Here is a 25,699-nt window from a genome sequence, read left to right as displayed (position 1 = left end):
CATCGTTCGAATGGTTCAATGACTAGTTGTGGGTTCAGGGGCATTTCATCGGACTGACCAGGGCATCCTGCTCTCTGGCAACTGTCATAGGCTTGGACGAATTTTTTTGCATCTTTAAAAATTGTGGGCCAATAATACCCTGTTTGTAGCACGTTATGCCCAGTTCTAAGATCGATGAAATGTCCGCCACATGGTCCGTCATGGCAGGCTTTTAAAATGTCAAAGATTTCATCCTCTCGAATGCATCTCCTGATATGCATATCTACCCCTGTGTGAAACAGGTAGTCCCCAATCCAAGAAAACCGAGAACTCCGTTGAACAATCTGTTTCCTCTCATTGGGGGTTAGATGTTTTGGTAGTTTACCTACTGCTAGGTAATTGGCAACATCAGCATACCAGGGTGTTTTAACAGCAATAGCAAACAAATGTTCATCTGGGAATTGATCTTCAACTGTTGTTGCATCGATTGGCTTTGGCATTCGTGAAATAAAATCAGCTATAGGATTTTCTTTTCCAGGTCGATCCTTGACTGTAATGTCAAAATCCTGCAATAAAATCAACCATCTAGTTATTCTGCCATTTGTGATAGGCTTGTTTGCTAAATATTTTATGGCAGAATGATCTGTATACAAGATAACAGGATATCCAGTAATGTAATGTCTGAACTTATGGAAAGCATGTATTACAGCTAGAAATTCTTTTTTAGTAACAGTGTTATTCAATTCAGCAGGGGATAAATTTTTGCTAATATAATAAATTGCATATGGTTTTTTATCCTCTTCCTGCCCAAGGACTGCTCCAATGGCTGTATCTGAGGCATATGATGATATTTGAAATGGAAAATCCCAATTTGGTCCTCGAAGGACTGGGGCTGTGGACACAAGCTTCTTCAGATCTTGGAAAGCACGTTCACATTTTTCTGTCCAAAGAAAGTCAACATTCCTTGTTAGTGCATACAGAGGTGCAGCAATATGCGAAAAATGTTCTATAAACCTCCTATAATAACCAGAAAATCCAAGAAAATTGCGTACCTCCGTTTGAGTGGTAGGAGTAGGAATAAGCAAAATTATTTGGATTTTGGCCGGGTCTACCTGAATGGTAGCTGCTGAAATATAGTGTCCTAGAATAATTCTTTCAGTCATCATCATATAGCATTTTTCGTGGCTTAAACAAATTCTGGTAGCAATGCAACGTTGTAGGACTTTTTCCAGTGTATGCAGTGCTGGATCAAAATCATCTCCGTACGGTGTAAAGTCATCCATATATACTTCAAGTCCTTCATTTATTAAGTCTACAAAAATGCTGAGGATAGCCCTTTGGAATGTGGCAGGAGCATTGCATAAGCCAAAAGGTAGAACTCTGTAGGCAAATGTTCCCCAAGGACAAGTAAAAGTGGTTTTGTCTTGGTCTTTAGGGGCAATCTGGATCTGATTATATCCACTGAAGCCATCTAGGAAGGAAAAGAATTTCTTTCCTGCCAAAGTGTCTAATACTTGATCGATGAATGGGAGAGGGAAGTGGTCTTTTTGTGTTGCTTTATTTAGCTCTCTGTAGTCCACACAAATTCTCCATTTCCCATTCCTTTTTGGTACCACCACAAGTGGAGAGACCCATTTACTATTGGAGATAGGGTAAATGAAATTGACATCTAAAAGTTTTTTCAGTTCAGCTTTTACCACTTCTTTTAAATGGGGATTAAGTCTCATTTGAGGCTGGCAAATAGGTCTCGCATCTTTTTCTATGTAAATGTGGTGTGTACATAATTGGGGATCAATTCCTTTCATATCAGGGTAGTCCCATGCAAATGCTTCTTTATATCTCCTCAATAATTGGATGAGCTTCGTTTCTTGTTCGGAGGTGAGGTTGGCATTAATGTTTAAGGTTTTTCCCGGTTCAATTTCCACAACTTTACTATTTGCAACAAAGGTAACCGGTATTGTTTGATCATGTGTATCTTTAAGAGGATCTTCTTCCAATTCGTTATCGAATGCTGCCTCTATCATGTGACATTGTGTATGGGATTTGAGTTTAGTTTGACTAATAAAATTATTAATGGCATCATCTTCTATTTGGTCTTTGAAATCAAGTGCCTCTTGTATAGTTAATGGAGATCTAATGTTGTCAGTAAGGTATGATACAGGGTGCCTATTAGTTTTCATTATTGTTACACTTGGCTACGCTGGAGGATATAAAGCTAAGTTCTTTATATTTGCTCCTTTGGTTATGGTCATATTGCCTTGTCGGCAGCCAATATAAGCATCGGCAGTTGTAAGCCAAGGTCTACCTAAAATCAATGGATGTCCATCAAGTTGGTTTTTGGGATTTATTATCAGAAAATCGGTCGGATACTCCCAGGAGTCAATAGATACCATAATATCATGTAGTGTGCCTTCTGGCCTAACCACAGATTGGTCAGCCAGTTCTAGTAAAGTAGAGGTGGGTTCTACAGATGTAATGCCTAGCTTCTAGCAAGTAGTAGTTGTTAAGATGTTAATTGCAGCTCCTAGATCAACTAAGGCATTGGAGAAGGTTTGACCATGAATTTGTACGGTTACTATTGGACTTCCTGGGTCTTCGTATTTAATGGGTGTTTCTTTTCTTGATAATAAGTCAGATAGAGTGCCAACTACTTGGACTCTTGGATTGTTTGCTATATTCCTCCTTGGTTTCTTTACACATAATTCTCTGATAGTCTTTGCATATATCAGGATGTCTGGAATGGCTTGGAGGAATGGAATTTTTATGTACAATTTTTTTAATTCTCCCAGAATGTCAAAATCAGGATATTGTGTAGGTCGAGGTATGATTAATCGTTCTGGGAATGGGGGAGAGGGTGTGGTTTCTTGATTATGAATTTGTTGTGTATTCACATCCTCGCCTTGTGACAATTGTTCTCTAGGTAACGAATTTTCAACATGAACTGTCTTGTCTCCCTCGATTTCAATAATACTCCCAGATCTTAGCTGAAGATCATTACACTCCCTCAGATCGGCTCCTATTTCTGGTGTTTCTACTATTTGGACAGATTGGACCGGTCTGTTATTTGGATTGGGGTTGGGTTGGGCTGGGAGTTGCGGTCTTAGGTTAGACTGGGGATTTTGTTGTAAGGCTGGCAGTGTAGGTTGAGAGAACGAAATGGTTCTACTGGCTGATGCATCGGTCTTTGCCAGTTTGCCTGCCAGGCTTGATTTTGTGAAGTAGGAGGGGTCCATTGTGCTGGATATACGTTACTTTGCCAATATAGTGGGGCATAGGGAAAATTCGGCCAATTGGATTGGCTTGCTTGATTCGGCCGCAGGGTTGATGAAGGAAATTACTGTGGTGACCAATTCGGAAAAGGGGGTTGAGGTTGATTTTGCTACATATTATATTGTTGAGCATTATACTGTGGAGACTGAAAAGAAGAAGTTGGGTCCGAAAACATACCAGACTGTCACGGCTGCCACTGACGGCACTGATTGAGCAGATACACCGACTCTGGCTCCTCTTCTGCTTCCTTGTATACTGCTTTTAGTCTGGGAAGTGAGGGACAACTTTCCGTAAGGTGGTCTTTTGTGCAGATGGCACATGTTTGGATTACATTTAGTGGAAACTCCTTATGGCTATGTTTCTTTCTTCATTTGGGACAGAAGATTGCCAAATTCTGTTCTGCCTCCATTTTCTTTTGTTTGGCCTGCATAATATCAAGTTGTGTAGTTAGCGTCCCCAGTATATCAGTTTTAAAATTTTCCAATAAATTTCCAATTTCTGCATGCGTTACTCCTTCTGTCAAAATTCTATTATATCTTACAAACCGATCATGTTCTGCCGATTTTAGTCTTGTGCTGCCTCTCGAGCTCCTGATACATAAATCAATAATGTTAGCAAAATTTTCCTAATAAATATCTTTGTTTCCCATAATGTTTAATGTTTCAATCCATTGTTCTTTCATTCCCCTAATTAATGATGTTTTTAACACATTATCGGGTAAAGGTAGTGATGCATAAGGAGATCTTTGATGATTATACTGAAAGCGTTCCACAAACTCCTCTAATGTTTCATTTGGTCTAGCTACCATCTGGAATATTTCGTCTTTTAGTTCCCTAGACCTACAGTAGTCCTAATATTTTTTTAGAAAAGTTTCTTTCATTTGATCCCAGTTATTTATAACACTGCCACCTAGTCCCATGAACCATCTCAAAGCATCCCCTTTTAATGTAGAGGGGAATAATTTCAGTTTTTGGGGGTTGGTGGTGTAGTCATAACCCCTGCACAGCACATCGAACTCAAATAGGAATGCATTCGAATCCTCTGATGTAAGACTGTGGAATGTAGGGATATGTTGAAGAGGAATTGCTTTCATAGGCGCATTTGCTGCAGTATCCACGATGGGGTATTGCAATGTAGAGGTTTGGGTGTTTGGCTGGTTTTGAGCCATTTGGTCAAATATATGCCAATAACCTTCTGGGATATCTAGGAGGGTATTCCTAGGTTGAGAGGGAATGGCTTTAACAGGAATGGTTTTAATAACGCTTCCTTTATCTGGGATAATGAGAGTGCCTAATGTCTGAGGAGATTGAGTTTCTTCAAAAATGATTTTTGCAGCACTTCCCTTATCTGGGCTGCTCAATGGCTGAGTTATCCCAAGAGGAGACCTCGGTTCCTCAGTTTCCCCTGTCTCTCCTCTTCCTTCACAAAGATTTCTGAAATCCCCTTCTTGCAATAGTTCTGGAGTAGAATTTTCAATTTCTTGAAAATCTTGCTCTTCAGTTTGACTATGCACCTCAACAAAGGCTACAGATGGTGATCCTGTGGCCTGAAGGGAACTAGTAGGCTGTTTAGAAATAACTTTTCTAGGTCCTACTGAAGGCTGAGATTCTTATTTCTTAAAAATTTCGTCTATAAAGGTTGATCGGCCAAGGGTCACCAGCCCCTTAGCTTTTTCGGGCTTGGGTAGAGGTTTGGAATTCTTTTCTGGCTTTTTCTGCTTAGTCACGCACACACAAATCAACTGCTATATTCTACCCAAACAAAACAATGAAAAATCTGTAGGAAAGAGGGCAGAGGAGCAGGGCTATTACATGCTCCACACGTAGGTTCTTACCTTCCGTTTTTAAAACCCAATTCTTCCCTAGCAGGATCTTACACTACTTTGAAAAGAGACAAATGGCTACACTCTTTCCCAGCAACGGCGCCAAAATGTCGAGTCGTAAAAAGGGTCTCTTTCACCTCTAATTACCTCACATTAATTTTTCAATCCAGGACGTTTGGTTATTTCAAAGAGTGTCTCAGTCTGAGGCTATCATTTGCCAGAGTAATGCTAGTAGTATAGTGCTAAAAAATACAAGAATAAATGGCCGCTTGGCTACAAGAAACTATTGTTAAAGACTAAATCACACATTCAGAAAACTGAGCATTTTATCAGTTAAGGGTTCAGCAACAATAACTCATCCCTTTGTAAACTGATGGGACCAAAGGAAACCAGGGAACAGGTCCTCGATCGGGGAGCCAGACAATAAATGTCATTGCCCACTACAGTCTCAGAGTGTTCTTCACACCAAAGAAACAATAACGCAAATGACAGGAAATGGAACAGCAAATAAGAAATGGAACAACAACTAGGAAACTGTAACAACAATTAAGTTTAATAAGCAACAATACCTTAGTCTACAAGATCAAATGCAACAATCGTGTCCTACAAAAATCAAATGGCAATCCTCTACCTTTAAAGATGAATTGAACAACACACAGAAATAGAACAACATTGACTAATGATGGAATATGGGACAATGCTAGAAAGTCAAACAGCAACTTAACACATGACACACCTTAATAGTAATCTGATCTTGGTAATCCAATTGTCAATATTAGTTATAAATAATACGACTATATTTCAGAATTGAACAACAACGTCCATAGATTCAACAATCGCAAGGAAATATAATCTCTAAGATGAATTTAGTAATACCAACAGTCAAGTGTTACAACACAGACATTCTATAATTAAACAGCAACGTTATCTTGTAAAAGCCAATTATATCAGTACTTGAGGAAACAGCGATGCGTTGCAGAGTTATAATGTATTTGTCTCAGAGAACGATATCACTTAACAGATCAGATGTAACAGAGCTGTGATGTAAAATAACAGAACATATCAAATTACCGAATAAAGCTGATGAGCACACCATGCATAAACCAAAAGTACTAGTACAGGAGCAAGTGTTCCTCCAGGGCTGGGCCCTTAGCCTCCAGGGGTACACCGCTTGAAGTTATTTTAGGATCAGAGATGAAATAGCAACCAAGTTTGTATTAATGCATAAGACAGAATTACAGTGGATCACTTCTCAACGAGAGTCGATGATCAAAGTCTCAACTTTAAGAGAAATTACATAAAAACATAACAGACTATCCCCCAGGCTAACAGTGCTGCCCCTTTTTATAATGGCGAAGGCGGAGATGTCTAGGTGCAAAAATAGTTAAAGCAGCGATCCCTCAGGATCAAAGGATCCTGAGGGATTCGCCGAACCGTTGGCTCTCAGTTATCTCTTTACTTTCTTGTGCCGAGCCGATATCTCCATTTCCTTTCCTTGGTTGATATGCTTTGATTTGGTTTGCCTTGTTTGCATGTGGTTCCCCGTCAAAGGGACAACGGTTAACTTGGCCTTGTTCTTTCCTTTGGAATGACAGTCTTTCGTTTTTCCTTCTTCCTGCATAAGAAAATGACAATTGTCAGTGTTTTCGTTTTGCACATTAATCTTACAGATTTTGTTACAATTCCTTATCATCTACCTAGTTCATGATGCAAAAGGTTTGTAAGTTTTAATGAAAAGATGCTGAAATAATCACCAAAAACATACCTTCTTTATTACTCCACAGATATCTTGCAGTGATAGGTGGAAGCTCTCTATGCCCTATGTTGGTCTTCATTGGAGTAGCGCAGGAAGACAATAATTGGCTGAAGTCCCTAAGTATTTGAGGAGTAGCAGTTGGCAGTTGAGATTTGTTCACAAGTGGAGTTGTGAACAACTCGACAAGAGTCTTAATGTGTCGATTCGTTGATGGATGAATGATCAAATTGAGAGCAGATTGACAATCGAGGTTCAGTGGCCAGATGGACTTCGAGCATTTATAAAGGTAGGAGCTACAGATCAGGAGCTAAAGGACCATGCAGGTACAATGTACAACTAAGGGGAGATGAGAGAGTCGACTTCATTAGCCAGATGGCTAGAGCATCTTGTTGAGGGAAGATTGGTCGTCGATGTACTGACACCAAGCCCTAGTTTGTATCTTGTACTAGTGGATGTATGAGGACCATTATCCCTGGTACAGGAGCCCTATGCTATTATATTATATGTTGTTTAATATAACGAAGTTGGACTGAGAAATGTAAAAAGTTGTCTATATTCTTTGCATGTGTGATTTACTGTTGTTTATATTCCACTGTGCAAAGTAGTATCGTTGAGATTCTTGGTTTGGGAGCGTTAGGGATTTTAAGATTCTATTGATCTAGACCCAAGATCATGGAAATATGATAGATGTGTGGCAACAACAATAAAAATTAAGTAGGGAAGAATGTCATCCCTTCCAACTAAGCACGAAAAACCATGGGTATAGAGAAGTCCACCAATTTTGGGATTAGGGTCTAGAAAATAATAAATGGAGGTGATGGAATTTTAACATCTTTCAGCACACAACCCAAAATGACTTAGCTATTCAGCGTCTAACGGAGCGAATGAGCAAGTGAAGAATTTTTTTCAATGATGACCATGACCAATTCAGATGGGGGCAAAAATAAGGAGGGTAATTCAATCTTAAGGAAGCCAAAACTTATCTCAGTGAGGGACACACTGGTATGAATGACCCATTGTGAAGAAAATTATGGATGGGGCCACATTGGCCAAAAGTTGAAATTTTTATGTGGTTGATCTTACACCAGAAGGTTCTAAACTAGAACAACCTCCTAAAGAGAGGATTAATAGGTCCCTCTTGGTGCTACCTCTGTGAAAATATAGAAGAAACTATCAATTATATATGGAACACTTGCAACTATACAAAGGCTCCATGGGACTGGATGACTTTCATATTTCGACAAATAGACTAGAACCGAGAGAGAATATAGGAAACATTAAAGAAATGGTGGTTGTAGTATACAAAAAATGAGGTGGTGAACCTTACTTGGAATTTGATTCTGGGTTTCATCCTTTGGGCGGTTTGGAAGGAATGTGACCTACAAATATTTTGTGATAAGAATCTCCTTGTAAACAACATGGTGGAAGGAATAAGGCATCAACTAAAGGAAATAATAATTAGCATAGGAACTCAGCTTTGAGAGGAACAACCATCACCCCAGGAAGCACAAATTTTTAGGTATTTCGATATGGAATACCTGAGTGGGTAGGGTGATAGGTCAAGAGAATGCCACATCCAACTGGGATCCTCGATCTGGGTAGATCCCTCTAAAGGCTTCCTGAAGATGAACTTTGACGAGGCATTGAAGGGGAACTTGGGAGAGGCAGGGGATGGAGGAGTATTTCGGGACTGGACAAGCAAAATATGCAGAGTATATACTTCATAAACCTGGGCCATGCTTCAAACAATGCAACACAATTCAAGGCCCTAGAGAATGTGCTGGAAATGGTGATTCAGGAAGGAATGATGAACATAATTGTTGAAGGTGACTCCATGATAACGATCCAAGCAGCACACAAGTTACAATGTGGAGCACATTTAAGAAAAGTAACATGGAACTGGCACCTGGCCCCGTTAATGCAATACATTCAAAAACATTTGGAGGTGTCAAAAACCATGGAGTTCACCGTAGTCCGATGGACATTGAATGCGCTAGAAGACATGATGGTAAATGAAGGGGTAGAAAGTGTCCATTCGCTAATCGACATGGTGTGGGAGGAGTTGTCAGAGGGTAAATTAAAGGAGGAATGATGTAGGTTGGCAGCGGGAGATCAATTTATCTCATTAAGGTAGATTGATAGAAAGGGGGCATGCCTGAATCAAGGCAACAACCCACCTAGCTATGCGAATGATTAAAACCTCATTATGGACAGACAAGTAGAGGTCAATTGGGATATGAGAGGGGTACGTGTTTGCAGTATAGGGATATAATTACAGTTGATGATGGGAAGAAGGGGAATTTCTTTGTAATAGATCGTCATTCAGATTGGCTCATTAATACGAGAGTGCGACATGAGGAGTGTGAAGGTACGACATTAAGAGGGGCATAGTATTGGAGCAGGTTCATGGCATTTATGACTCTATACAAACTGCTAGGAGGGGCAAATGAGAGGGAGTATGCCTACCGGCACACACGAATGAACAACGACATCATTGGAAGATCAGAGTTACCGAAAATGGAGAGGGAAAGTACTGAAAACTTGATGAGGCAAGTCACATCATGGGTGTCACCTTTAAATCATAATGGGATAATGTACATTCTCATCTTTAACACTGAAAAGTGGTGTGTCTGTGAGTTTGTGGTAGTAATTTCAGCGAGGGCAATCAAGTTATTAGGGGGTGCTATGGGTAAGGGTTGAAGTACAGGAGTTAGGCTGAGAGGGAAGCCCCGCGTGAATGCTCAGGTCTCTTAGTCTAGCAAACAAACACACATGGAGGAGGCAGTGAGGGCTGCTACTACCAATAACCAAACGACAGTCCCATAGAAATGGAAGGAGATAGTGGAAGTCTGGGAGAGCGAGGTTCAAAGGCAGCACAGGGTTGTCCCTAATGGCAGAATAAAGGAGGAAGTGGATTGAATTGTCGACAATAGGAAATCTAGAACACGGACGATGGTGTACCATAAGACCCTGGAGACTACTTGGCATGTTAAGACTCTGGTGGGGAAGTTAAAAACAGAAGAGAGGACCAGGAGGCAGCATGAGACATAAATCCAGTTAAAGGCTATATACCAATGTCTGAGAGGAGTTGAAGAGATTCTCAAGGGTTTGATGAATATAGAAAAACTATAGGATGGTAGAATTGGGGATATGATCATGATGTTCTCAATTTATCTGAAGTATATTCACAATGTGGATATCTCGTTGGGTGAAGCGAAAAGGGCTCTGACCCATCTGAGAAAATATAGGGTTTGGGAGGCTAGTGGGGCTGGAGGTAATCCACTGGTGACTCCAGAGTCTCTAACAACAACTCTAGGGGCAAATCCAGGAGTGAAGCCAGAAATGGCAACAACTCCAGTCAAATAGGACTGTGCTTGGGGAAACATACTATTAGTTGACCATGGTGCTAACCAACCTTCTGTTTAGTTTTGTTTTTTGTTATTATAGATAGTATTTTAGTTATTTTTTCAAGTCTAGGTTTGAAGAACAAATTTGTAAGGTTATCCAAATAGGCAGACCTACAAGTAAAAGTAGCGGGAAGGGGCAACCCTTTGAATTGTATAAGGGGTACTAGAGACAAAAAAGTCTGATGTCATGCATGGTTAAATGTGTGATCAAGACAATATTCTTCTGCAATTGGTCTAGTTTCCAATCTAGAAGATTAAATGTGTGATCAAGACAATATTCTTCTACAGTTGGTCTAGTTTCCAATCTAGAAGATCAACAACTGTTTTTGTATTATGTGTTTATTTAGTAATATAAGGAACTCTGTGTTTATTTAGTAATATAAAGAATTTTTGCTGACTTACAAAACACAAATAAATTAATTTAACAATTAAATAAAATATTATAGATTAACAATTGAATATAATTTTGTATTCTTGAGCTTCAGTGGAATTCTCTTAACAATAAAATCAAACCTATAAATGGTTAACAAAGACTATTTATATAAATCAAAATTATAATTTAATAATAATAATAATAATAATAACAACAACAACAACAACGACTATTTAATTCTAAAAAATATTTAAATAAATAAATAGATTAATTTAATTTTGAGTACATTCTCTATTTCCTTTTTATTTAAATAAATAAATATTTGTCTTGTTTTTCAGGGTTCATTGTTATCTTTTAATATTTTTTAATCCTCGTGACAATTACTCTAGTTTGTGTCCTCTTATTATTTATAGGTTTGATCACCTCTCATGCTTACCATCTAATTGTTTTCTGGTCCCTGATTATGAGTGCAGGTGCAGTGTCCAGAAAAGTTGAACAATAAAAACTTCTGCATAGTTTATATTCAAAATATTCAACCAATATGAAAAATTGTGAAAATCTTCACTCTAAAGAAATTTTATATTTTGAGAAAATAAATACTTTAATTAAAATGATTAAAAATTAGAAAATATGATTCTTATTATTCTACTTCTAGTAAAATAATCATCCATTCTATAAACTTTGCATTATTTTTATTTAAAAAACCCAACCTATAAAAGTTATAATTGTTGTTATTATTATTATTCAAAGATTTGTAAATAGCTATCGAATTCTAAGAATGAACATTTTATTTACAAAAGAGGAAATTGTTTCAATACATTGGTTTTAGTGATAATATAATCATTACCATTAACAATATGTTTAATAAAAACCAACTAGCTGTATTGATATAAAAATAAAATAAAATGCATTACATTTAACTAAATGACACTTCAATTTATCTAATTAAATAACTTTAATAACTATAAATTGAAAACCAAATTAGAAATCCATATTGCAATGTTGCAAAAGAGCTAGAAATTAGAACTTTTACTTCTATTTGCACCCAAAATTCTGTCGTTGAATTTTTGAAAATGGCGAGTCGGAGCTCCTGCGCAGCGGTGGCTAGGGCTCGACCCTAGACGACCTTTTCCTCTACATTTTCGCGACTATTTAGAGATCATGGTGCTCGTTTCCCTTCTCTGAATCTACATCTGGTTGGATTGCTCCAAAATGGGGAAGAAATCCTCACATTCTGTTTACAGTCTCCTCTGTGATTCCAACAATGGCTGGGTTTTCCGTGGTCGTCTTTCCACTTGGTGACTGTTCCTTTGTTTTTGTCAAAGTGATTGTCGGCTGTTTTATTTTAATTAATAATTTAATTTCTTGTTTAATTCGAGTGTTATTCTTGAACATGATCATGATGTAATTTTACCGTTGTTAAACTTAAAAAAATTAATTATATAATAAAAAATAACATAATATATTAATTTTATAAATGATAAAATACAAAATAATTTATTAACTTAATTTTTAAAAAATATATAGTATAATTTAATATAGTTATCCAATGAAATGACTTTAACAATGATAGAAGTAAAAGAAATTTAAATTACATATTATAATGTCACAATAAGTTCACATTTATGATATATTCGCCAAGACCCATTGCTTTGTTTGATTAGTTATGAATTCTCTATTAGTACTTGCTTATTAAATCCGTTATATTCATCCATAAGAATGTAAACAAGATCATAAGAAACATACGAGGTTGGAGAAACAGTATTAATAATGGAAAACAATAAAAGCAAGATATAATCTTTATTATAATATCTATTTTGCATGATCTTCTATTTCAATCTCCTTTCTCATATGTTTTACAAATAATGGAAATACTAGTAGGTGTATCGGAATAAAATACTAAAAATATAGATTAAGTTTATAATCCATGTGTATATATTTATTATATATCCATTATATGGTTTTCTTATTATTAAACATTAGTACTTTATTTCTCATATATCTTTTGAAGTGACATTTTTTATATTACTTTTTAGGTTATAAATGATATATAGTAAATTGTAATTTTATATCAAATTGTAATTCTTTAATTTTTAGTTTTATAAAAAAAAAATTATGGATATAGAATTTTGACATGGTTATTAGTAGATCTAGATTTATGCAGGAATGAAGTAAAATATAGATTTAAATAAAAATGCAGAGCTCTAATAAAAATTGAATTTGAATTTATTGATAATAAAATACTAAAAATTGTGTCCATGTAGCATGGAAATAAATTAGCTTAAATGATGCTTGTTTATTTCTGAGAAGAAATGTGGTAGCTACATGCCTTTTAAATTGTGTTAAAATGAGGCTCGAATGCCTATTTATTATCGAGAAAAAATGGACAACCCTAAACATCTAAAAACCTAACCCTAGGAGATGAAGTGCGAAAAGTCTGTGGGCCCCGTTGGGGTAAATTGACACATCAACTCCCCGAGGTTGTAACTTTGGCATACGATCTTCATTTGACGCATATGATACTTTGTTAGAAATATCTATATGAGGACTACAAATTTCGACTGCAAACGCTAGCTATTCGCTCCATGTTTTCCCGTTTTCCAAAAAAACATTGTTTAGGGCTTCAAAACGACTCTGAAAGTTCAAGACCCAAAAAACTACAAAAAATAGTAAGATGTGCTAAAATTAAGGAAACTGAAAGAAACAATGGTGGGGGTGCAAGTGGAATAGGTGGGTAGCCACCAATATCCACCTGGATCAGTCTTGTCCCCTTAGGAAGCAATGGTCCCCGTTACGTTGAGTGTCTCCATGAGATGGGGAAAATTCTACTTAACTTGGTCCCTAGCGAGCCACTTGCCTTGGTGTAGGAGTTGGCTAGCCTTGACAACCTGATACAGTTGAATCTTATGCTGACGAGTGGTCTTGATCTTTGAGCCCATGATTCGACCAGTTGTGGCCTGTTCCATGCAATATGGGTTTAGCTCTGTTGGTGTGAGTTGTTTTGCAATGTATGGTGTGTCCAATTATGGTGGAAAGTATGATCGAAGGGGGTCCACATTGAACACTAGCTCCAGGTCAAGGAATGGGGGAATGCTGAGTGCAAAAGCATTATCTCCCACCTCCTTGGTGTTGGTGTAAGGCCCATATCAGAGTGGTTTGGGCTTCTAATGGGCTCTGATAACACGTTCTTTCTGCAAATGCAACCAAACTTTGTCGCCAACTTGAAACTTATGTGACATCCAATGTTGATCATATCATTGCTTGTAATTTTCATTGGACTTCTCCAAGATGTCATGAACTTGCTGGTGGATGTGCTGGATACGTTTAATAAACCTAGTTGCGTTATCAGCCTCAGACTGTACATGTGTGGATTCTATATGTGTAGTCGCATGAGGCATGACAACATCAATCAAACATAATGGTTGAAATCCCAGACCCACTTGAAAGGGACTGCGACCAATTGAGTTATGGAGAGCTTTGTTATAGCCGCATTGCACATAGGGAAGGCTCTCATCCCAGGTTCTCAGATGATTAGAGTTGTACATGCGTAGTATGTGTACTATCATCTTGTTGACGACTTCTCTTTGGCCATAAGTCTGGGATGGAATGTAATTGACTTGGTGAGCTTGGTGTCCAAAACGTGTCTAGAGGGATGACCAAAATGTGCTCAGGAACTTGCTATCCCAATATGATATAATGGTCTACGGGATCCAAAATGCACCCACACTTGTTCAAAGAAGAGTTTGTCAATGTCCTCTGCTATGATACTCTTCTTGTAGGATGCCAATATAGTCATTTTAGAAAATATGTCCATGACTACAAATACATAGTCATTACCATGCTTAGAAGAAGGGAGGCCATACAGATAATCCATGGAGATGGATTCTTAGGGCTAGCTGGGAGTAGGAAAATGAGTGTACATGCCTTGCTTCTTAATGGTTGGCTTGGCGATGGCACAAATAGTGCAAGATCTAATATATTCCAAAATCCTGTTGGATTTTTGGCCAATAAAAGTACTTCTGGAGTACGGCCACAATTTTCTCCACACCAAAGTGTCCTACAACCTAACTGTAGTGCGCCTTCTAAATCAGCTTGGCACGCTCGCTTGAAGGAACACAAAGGTGACCCAGATAGCATAATAATGAATCATGGAGGTGGAAATCAAGAACTTTCTTTCCATCCACTAGCATATGGTATGTGGTGGTGAACTTTGGATCATTTTTGTACAGTTAGGGCCATCTAGAGGTCTTGTGGCCAGAAGAGTTGAGAATAATAGTCGTTGACCCTAGGGGCCAACTAAGGAAATATGCAACATGGCTGGTGCTACCCTTTTTTTCATTTAATGTTCAAGTGGAATTGTTGCAGATATGTAGACCAATTTTGATGGCGATCATTCTGCAACTTCCCTAGAATGGAATGTTTCCATTGTCAAAAAGCCTGCGCGATATGATACATCTCCTTATCATAGGTGGGGTACTTTCGAATTGTATTGGAAAATATCTCACTATGATAGGCCATTGGATGCTCGTGCTAGATGAGGACTACACCAATAAAATCGTCAAAGACGTCTATCTCATTTTTAAATGGCCGCTATATGTTTGGAAATGTGAGTACAGGTGCAGAGCAGAGAGAGTGATTTAGTTCAATGAACACCTTCTGTTGGGACTCGTACTAGGAAAAATTTGCTTTTGCTTCGCCCTTGGTAATCTGAATCAAAGGCTAAGTGATATGGGATAATCCCAACACGAACCTTCGATAAAAATTTTCAAGGCCCAAAAAACTGTGAATCTCTATTAGATTGGTCAGGACTGGCCAATCTCAAATGGTTTGGATCTTATGCGGATCCAGATGCACGCCTTGCTCATCTATGATGAAACCAAGATATTGGAGATGACTCATGCCAAAGGTGCATTTCTCCAATTTGGCACACAGTTTGTGCTACTGTAGGGTTTGAAGGATCTATTGAATGTGTTCCAAGTGCTCCTCCCAACTCTTATTGAAGATGCAGATTTCGTCCAGATAAACAACCATGAGTGAGTTGGTGAAGGGTCGCAAGATGTCATCCATCAACCTCATAAAAGTATAAGGGACATTTGTCAACCCGAAGGGCATGACCATCCATTAAAAAAGGCCTTCCTTGGATTTGAAGGCAGTGTCCCATACATCTGTGGGTTCTATTAAAACTTGGTGATAGCCAAAATTCAGATCGATCTTGCTGAAATACTTGCCCCCCTTTTGCAAGTCTATAAGGTCATCAATTCATTGGATTGGATACCTGTTCATGACAATGATTTTGTTTAGTGCTTGATAATCAATGCAAAGCTTGCAGGTCCCATCCTTCTGTTATAAACATATTTGGGCACTGCAACCCCAATCTTATATGTCGATAAACCAAGGGCTATTTAACCCCTAAAAGTGTTGTTTCATACCCTAAAGGATCATGGTCAACTGATTACATCATTCCCCAAAAAGTTCCACCTGAAAAACCACTCAGAACTGGCCAAAACTGGACCATACTAACTGCTCCACTGTGAGGGTGTGATGCATACTGACTTCTACACTAGCTAGGAGCGATGCATACTGAAGAGGCCTTCTGTGGAGTGTGATGAGCTAGGTTGGACAAATGTTCGAGATAGTTTGCGAAGTGGATGCTCATGGAATCTTCCAAAAACTTCTCCTATGACACTTGCCTCTTTGAATTCGCCCAGGGATGAGTAAGAGATCCAAAAAATCTCCAAGTGGAACCAAGAGCAACAAGTGGAATGACACTAATAAAAAACCCAGAGATGACTCACACCCTTATAGACATCTATAAATGGATCCCTTATTTGAGAGGTCTAGAGGTTGGAATTTGGTAATTTGTAAAGAAGTGCTGATAGTTTGTCTTTGAGAAAAGGAATTGTATTGTTGGGTGATCTTGCTTTTCATGAGGTGAAGAGGGCTTTGATGCTGGGAGGATGATAATGGATCAGACAACTGGGTTGTAATTCTCCCTTCTATTATTAATAAATTTCTTTGAGTTTTCCTCCATATAATCATGTATTTATGAATGTCATTGTATGTTCAATGTACTTCTAATTCTACATTGTAGGATAGCTACCAATCCCAGTGGGACTAGCAGATCGAAAAGACACTAGTTTTCCTGGAAACAAAATGGCGACTCCACTGGGGATCGAATAGTTTGTTTGCTTGTTTTATAAACTATAGATGGAGCCTGAAGTTAGCCAGATAGCCTTCGAACTGATCTTGCTCTACAATTGCAAAGTAGATGAATGTTGCTTCAGTCAATCTATGTTTTAGTTTATGATTTGAACATCTAACTTACAAGCATTCTAGATGCCCTGTTGGTAGCTCAATAACCTTCCAAGATCATACCCCTATACTTTGTTCTTTACTGTCCATAATAGCTCAGCTTAACTCACTGAATTTAGCTGCAAATTTGAGCCAAAACCCACCTCAGTTGCGCTCCCTGGCCCATCGCACTGTCTATCATTGGAAGCCAGTATGCATCGCACTGCCCGAGTGTAGTAGGTGAGATGCATCCCTGTTTCTGTGAAGCACAGGTGCGATGACTGAGTAGTCCTATTTCTCTCCTTGAAATTCGGGTTTTTTGTCCTTGTTTTTAACTCTGTTAAATTGTTTTGCTGCTTATGAACAGTATCTCATTACTGAAGCCTCCTTGCTTTACAAAGCTCAGCCTCCATTGCTTAGGATTAGCAAATTTTTTGAAGTATTTTTCCATCATTTGCAATCCTTTGTCGAAAAGTTGCTTAAATCAAATTGTCATTTTGTTGCAAAAAATTGTCGTAATTATCATTTTGTATCAAAAAGAGAAGTGTCGTTGAGTCTTCCTTCCTTGGGTAGTCAATTGAAATTTTTGTCATGTATTTGATTTGATTTGTTGATATCTTGAAGTGTCAAAAGCATTCTCTATTCGAAATCGAAAAGTGTCATTTAGTCTTCCTTTCTATTTTGAAAAAGAAATTGTCGAAATGTCACTTTGAAGAAAATATTTCAAATCTATACTTAGTTTTCCTTTTGGCATTCTTCACATTAAGGGGAATGAAAAAAAATACATGCATTTGCATTTGCATTTAGACTATGTGTGAAAAACGATTTAGGAAAAGTGCATTTAGTGTGTGCTCTTTGCTCTTTGTTTGAAAGAATCGTAATCTTCTTTCCTTAGTATCTAGGATTTTCATTGCTAAAAATAAACAACGATTGTTTATCATTTTAGATTGCATATTTAGGAATTTTACATCTACATCACGCAGTGAACCTTGAAAGGCAAACTTCTAAAAAGATCAACTCTAAAATAAATTTCAATGAACTTAACAACACTTTGGAACCTAACGCAACACATCTAGAGGTCTAGGCTAGAGATGTGTTCTAGCGTCGTAAAATCCAGTAACTATCATTTTCATCGAAGGTTGGGTGATTCCTCCTCTTTGATACGACAAGTGCTAGCACGGACTTGTGCTCCCCGTACCATCGAGTATATATTGGGAGACCACAATAGGCTTATATCCTTTATCCATAGGAAGCCATGTTTGCCGCCCTATCGATCGCAATGCACTGAACACAACATTCGAGAAGATTGACTGCCATACATAAGTCCTTGGTAATTTATTTTTAATTTATCACCAAGGTGTATTTTGCAGCTTTGTGATTGGTTTGGTAATCCCTCTGTCTAGATCTCTAGAGTAGTCACTTTAGTTCCTTTTCGACTCCTTAAAAGAAAAGGTCCATCTGAGCACTTGTCACTTCAGGTTCTTTAAAAGTCGAAGGGAACTAGAGTCATATTTTTCTTTTTCTCGACTCTTAAAAATTGAAAAAGCAAAAGTTGTGTCAAAGCGTCATTAAAATTTATTAATTTTGGAATAACATCCTTGTTCCTTCGTTGGTCTTAGGTTGAGATAATGGAGTCCACCAATCAAGGAATCCCTTTGGAGGGGATTCCTAGTCCTTTTACATCTTGGGGAAATATTGGTGCACCTCATATGGCCACTTTGTCCCTTCCGGGACTTACTATTGGCCTGCAAGTATGGCTATTCTCAACCTCTGTGGTTCAAAATAACGTGATTCCTCAGCAATTGAATCAGTATCCAATTGATTTTAAAATTTACCCCTTGCCTTCTTCTTTGCTTGTTTCTCCCTCCCCTTCTTCCTCTTTACTTGGTGAAAGTAGTGATGCTAACAACCAAGTGGCTAAGAAGAAGAAGAAAGGTAAGGAGAAGAAGAAAAAGCCAATTCAGCAAGGGGGCAACCAACCAACCATAGATTTGGATGCATCAGCTGGTGAAAATCCGTACATTAAAGCTCATAAATCGAGATATCCTTGCGTAATCTGTAGAGGAGACCATTACCATCGAAATTTTCCATGCATTCCTAGGATCTTGAGAGAATGGTCCCCCCGTTCACACCAACCGGTGTCATCAACTTTTGCCGATCATGTTGATAATACACCATCAACTAGTGATAGTGAAGTCCACAGATAGAAAGGAAAAGTCAAAGTTCCATGTGCGTTATGTGAAGGGAACCATATATTTCCATGTTGTCCTTTTTTGGGTGAGGCCAAAAGAGTCTTACATAACCGTCCTGCTTCATCGCAACAACTTCCACCTGGATACAAGAAACTCTCCCCTAGTCCTTTACTAGTTGAAAATCCGATTGACTTAACTAAACCATTGGTCGAAACACCTATCGTTGAAAGTGAATCTTCTGAGTCCATATCAGACCGAAGTCAACAGGTCAAGATAGTAGTCGACCCAGTCTTGCCTTCAGAAGGTCCACCTTCAAATGATATCATTCCCAAAGAGAGTAAGAACGATACTGTTCAAATTATTTTTGTTACTTCAGAGTCCGATGAACTTGGGGGAAATCTGCTTGTTCCTTCACAACAGGAAGAGAATCTCCTAGTTCCCATGACTCAAGGGGTTATTTCACTCATTTATTCACTACCCCCTCCAAGCAGTCTAATCGCTTCCTTTGATTGGAATCGACTAGCAAGATCTTGCCTTCCTTCTAATGTACCATTTTGGATCATAGTACAAGTTTACAAAATGATCGTGTCTGGCACTATCATAGATGAAGGGGTATCAGTGAGTATCCTTTCCTCAACTGCTTGGAAAGCACTTGGTTCACCATCACTTATACCTGTTACACAGAATTTGTCAGGCTTTAACAAAGGAACCACTCGACCATTAGGGATCCTTCCTAAGTTGCCAGTAACTTTGAGAAGGAAAACCGTTCACTTGAACATGATGGTAGTCCAAGTACCGTTAGATTACAATATACTCCTCGAACATGACTATGTTTACAACATGGAAGCTATTGTTTCAACACTCTTTCAAGTGATGTGTTTCCCGCATGAAGGAAAAATTGTCACTGTTGACCAGCTTTCATTTCCTGGTTCAAACACAGCTTCAAGTCAAACATCATCCCTAAATGGTCCTTTTGCGTCGAGAATGTCTCTTCAACCTTCATTCCATCCACCTAATTACCGCGAGTAGTCTGGTGAATGTAACGAAGCTTAGGGGCATGCACCCTAGTCTGCTTAGGCGGACAAACCCAGCTGAAAAGATAGGTTTCCCTATAGGTTATGTGATTGGAGGTGTTATCTCACACCATTCACCTTTGTCTATTTGATGGACAAAGCCAAGGAAGTGTTTCATCGGCTCCACTGACAAAAACAATCCTGCTTAACCACAGTGAATTCCATATGGTTACCTGGAGACTCTCCTTTTCTTGATGCCTGGGGGCATGCAAACCTTTTTATGCAAGCAAAAAAATGACCAATTTCATTTTTTAGCTTTCTAGTTTTTTTTAGCTTTTTAGCTTTTTATTTTTAACTTCTTAGGTTAGGTGATTGGCTTGACAATGTCTACACCACAGATGGAACAATGGAAGGGTTTTTTCTAAACTGTTGATGAAACCATCCTACCTAACCTCAGTAGTTCCTTAGCTTTTTAGTGTTTTTTTTAGCTTTGTAGTTTGGTTGTTTCTAACCTACATAAAAAGGCAATGAGCAATGTTATCGTATGGTTCAAGCTCGTTAAAAAATAAACCTACCACTGAGCATATGTTCCCCCAGAGTTCAAGCTCATTAAAAAATGAACCCACCTTCGGTAAATAACCTTTGTGATTGCCCTGCTATCAGCCTTTTGAGCCTTGGTTGTGTTCCTGCCATCACCTCCATTCTTTTGGCCAATCATACGCTTCCACTTGATTGTTTACCTTTTTGAGGAACAGCTGCAATGAGTGGTCCTGTTAGCCACCCTCTTCACATCACCATGTTTTGAGAAGTTCCAAGATTACCTGGAACCAGTCGCTACCCTAAACACCACTCGTTCCTCAAAAAACAAGTCTCCTTTAAACTCTTTTCAGACTCATTAAATATGAAAAGATTGTCGAGCTATTGGCCTTTCCAGCTCGCTAAAGTGATTGGAAGCGCCATCCCTCCTGCATATTTTAAAACTTTTCAGACCTGAGGGATTATCTCATGAAAAAGTTCGAGCGCTTGTCTATTTCGGTTCACTAAAGTGATTGGAAAAGTCATCCCTTTTGTATTATTTTAATCTTTTTCGGACTTAAGGGATTATGCTACGAAAAAGAACTACTGGATTTTTCTTTTCATCCCTTTTCAAACTCTCTAAACATGAAAAGGACCGAGTTGTCTTTGTCGTTAAACTCGTTAAAACAATAGCGACAAACTTGTACACCCAGGCAAGAACGAGTCTCACTATCACTAGACTCGCTAAAACATAGTGACAGGTTTGATCGAAGGGAAAATTATAGAACAAGCATATGTTATCCTCCTCAATATTGACAAAAATAAAGAGGTACTGGTCAGCAATGACTGGGGAAAAAGGGAAGCAAACTTGAAGAATTTTATTCGTAGCAAGTTGCTCTTGAACATGACACTTTCACTCCATCACCATGATTGAGTCGAGTTGGGTTATTCCATTCACTGGTCATATCACCATTGGTCCTCCATAACATCCAACTTTTGGGGTTAATGCTACCAATCCATCTCAGTGTCGCCGATATGTTCAAGAGAAGTCATTCAGAGAATTCACCATCCAGTTAATGCCTCATCCACTGCAATGCCTTCACCCTCCATTTTTCATGACCGCCATTCCTGAACCTTATATCATCAGATCATTTTTCACCTCCAAAAAATCATTTGCTCTGTTTCGTGTCGTAGATGTGGGATACATTAAGGCCCTCCTCCAACAGGTCACTTCTTGTCGACATCAGCTCATTATCCAAGAAGTTGACTTAGAAACAACCCTTTCAGTACTTTGAAGCTTGCATGCCTCAATGGCAAGTTTCTCACTTCCGATGACAGGTTTACATCAATGGCCTTCGACCGAAAGATTCTGCGTGGTGTTCGACATCGGATCATATATTCACACCACGTGAATTGTACTGTAGTACCTTGAGGGTCATTATAATTATAGGTGATTCCTCTCACGCTTGTTAACAACTTACATTATTGGCTGGTAATCAGGCAATGTCTTTCCATGTTCGAGCTCAGGACATCTTTTCACATGGATCGACTTGTACATCAGGTGAAGATTGAATGAGTTTGAAGACCCCGGATCTAGTTTCATCCATTTGGGCTGCGATATATTTAGGGATATAAAGACATCAAATGTACACAGAAGCTGCACAGATAGTCATCTAAGCCAGGGAAAATGACTCTTCATATGAAGAATCACCAGTCTGCAACTGCAAATGATTATTTGTCCTATGTACATGAAAATGAATTTATAAAGCTGAGCATGGGAATTCCTGCCTCATCTAGATCATGAAAATAATATGATGATGATGTATTGTATTGTATCTTATACATGTCACCTTCCAGTTTGAATACCTCAGATCCTCATGATAAAGCATTTCACCCGACATCAAAAGATTTACGACTTCATGCTTTAGGGGGCAACTGTTATAGACATATTTGGGAATTGCAACCCCAATCTTATATGTCGATAAACCAAGGGCTCTTTAACCCCTAAAAGTGTTGTTTCATACCCTAAAGGATCACATTCAACTGATTACATCATTACCCAAAAAGTTCCACCTGAAAAACCACTCAGAACGGGCCAAAAATGGACCATACTAACTGCTCCACTGTCAGGGTGCGATGCACACTAGCCAGGTGCGATGCATACTAAAGAGGCCTTCTGTGGGGTGCGATGAACGAGGATGGACAAATGTCCGAGACAGTTTGCTAAGTGGATGCTCATGGAATCTTCCAAAAACTTCTCCTATGACACTTGCCTCTCTGAATTCGCCCATGTATGAGTAAGCGATCCAAGAAATCTCCAAGTGGAACCAAGAACAACAAGTGGAATGACACTAATAAAAAAACCAAAGATGACTCACACCCTTGCAGACATCTATAAATGGATCCCTCATCTGAGAGATCTAGAGGCTGGAATTTGGTAATTTGTAAAGAAGTGTTGATAGTTTGTCTTTGAGAAAAGGCATTGTATTGTTGGGTGATCTTGCTTTTCATGAGGTGAAGAGGGCTTTGATGCTAGGAGGATGATGATGGATCAGAAAACTGGGTTGTAATTCTCCCTTCTATTATTAATAAAGTTCTTTGAGTTTATCTCCATACAATCATGTACTTGTGAATGTTGTTATTTATGAATGTCATTGTATGTTCAATGTATTTATGATTCTGCATTGTTTATGATATAATATATCAAGATGCTTTGATGGTGTTTTGTTACTTTGTCTCTACAGGTATTCGCTGAGTGGGATAAGTAGGAGAAGAGGCGCAAGCTCTATCAAGGGAGAGAGAAATCAAGCAAGGAGTCAAGCGGAAGATCCAGGTTGGTCTCTTTGCTTCTCTCTTATCTATCATACATAAAGGAAATTGTAAATTTCTTTGATTGTTTGTTTCTAGGATAGCTACCAATCCTAGTGGGATTAGCAGATAAAAAAGACACTAGTTTTCCCAGAAACACCTTCTTCTGTACCAGTACAATCGGGCTCCCATATGGTGAGGAACCTGGTCATATGTGCTCTTTTTACAATAACCCCTGGTTATTCTGCTTGATCTCTTCATTTTCTAGAATGGAGCATCGACATATCATGCCTTTAGGAAGAGGTGTTCTAGGAGTCAGGTCAATCAAATGCTTGACCTAACAGTGCAAGGCTACCCCTATGGGTGAGGAGAAGATGTACCCGTATTCTTCTACGACCTTATCCACCTACTTCTGCTGCGTGGAGGAACCCTTCTCGGGGGCCATGAATGTGGCCACGATCTTCCCCTTTGAGAGTGAATCAGAAAGAAAAAAAAAAGTTTCTCAGTCCGGGAGATGATCTTACTGCATTGCTTAGCAGAGTTCAAAGAGATGGCGGTAGGCAGGGCTACCTCCGATATCTTGTATGACTTATTTCCCAAAGTAATAGAAACAATGCGAGACATAGAATCATACACAACATGACACTTCCACAAGTATGGTTGGCCTAATAATACATCACAAATGTTAAGAGGAGAAACATCACATAATACCTTATCCATGAAGGGTTTGATGTTGTAGGGAAGGCAGAATTGATGGTTAATGCAAAGATCTTGTCCTTGGTGAAGCTACCGATGGTGTACGATTGTAGGTGTGGTGTGTTCGGTAGGCCAAATTGCTTCATGACCTCTGCTAAAATGAGGTTCGTTTGGATTCTGCTATTGACAATGAACTGTAGCGAAAAAAACTTCACCCACATTTGCGAGTGGAAGAGACGCTCCCCTCCTCTAGATCTACGGGCTCAATATTCTGGACCTTGGTGGTGGCAATGGTATCGTTGGGCTTCGCATCAATAATCTGATTTCCTTTGTCATTCCCCTTGGTCAGGTTCTGACTCAGAGTTGGAACATGCATCTTACTCTGAAGCCTTCAGTTTGGCCACCAATGACTTGACACTCACTTGTGTTGTGAGTGGACCTCTTATGGAATTGTTGATGCCTCGAAAATCACTGCAACAACATTGGGGAAACCACCCGGTCCGGACCTTAATACAGCTCCTTTTCCGTTTGGAATAGTGGCTCCGACTGGGGATAATGGGACCAGTTTCCCAAAAACTATAGGTAAACGGGATGGATGAGTGACTTATAGAATATGCTGGCGATAAGCGAATAACTAAAACTATCAGCAAAAATATAATAACTATGATCTACCCCGGGGGACTTATCGATTTCTAAAGCGTAGCGTTTGATGATCTGTGCTTTAAGACAGGCATATAGATGACTCCATCTCTAAAACATAGATATTAAATCATTCAAGACTGCTGTGCATAAATAGTTACGCAAAGCGATAACAGCGAAATTACCACACTTTATCATTTATATCATTGTTACATGCATGATTAAAGGAAAAGGCATATCACAAAACATCCAATAGTGGAATGAGATAAAGATTTGCTGTTACAGCGCATACATGTATTCAACAATAGCAAGAATAATTACATAACAATTCATATAAAAGGAATGAATACAGATGCAGATAAAAGTACCATATTAGCTGCTTAACACTCCCATATATCAATCGCTATGTCGCAGTTCTTCCTTCAACACAGAAAACATCCCCAACAACAGACAATAGTGCGCAATTGCATAAAGAAGCTTTCTCGTTAAATTAAGAACAATTGGTCGAGTTTCATAAAAGAATATAGGCTGAAGCACAGCAGTGCAAACTTCAGTATTTAAGTCTATTACAAAATTTTACGACCCTTTCTAAAAACATGAAAGGGTCTATAAATACTAAACTAATCTAAATATCTAAGAAACTGAAATGCTATTAAGTTGGCATCAATAAATATTCATCCTATCTTCCTCAGCGATCTGGCAATCGGCGGCAATGATTCATTAGGTAGGCTCTTTGCCTTTAAACCTGAGCTGACTTATCGCTAGCATTGGCTCTACTTCAGGCGGTTTGTTGAGGCGCGAACTGAGCTGAGCAGCGTATGTGGAATCTTGAATATCGGGAATTATACACCTGAGAGCATCAGTTAAACACTTGAGGGCAGACCTTTGTGTGTGTGGCTTGATCAGAAAGAGCCAATATGCATCGAAAGTCAAAGTG

This window comes from Pinus tabuliformis, chromosome 4_2 (assembly GCF_031772625.1).
Source record: "Pinus tabuliformis cultivar Carrire ecotype Pingquan chromosome 4_2, CPIR1, whole genome shotgun sequence".
Classification (NCBI taxonomy): domain Eukaryota; kingdom Viridiplantae; phylum Streptophyta; class Pinopsida; order Pinales; family Pinaceae; genus Pinus; species Pinus tabuliformis.
The sequence above is the reverse complement of the archived record's forward strand: the minus strand, read 5'-3'. Positions refer to the sequence as shown.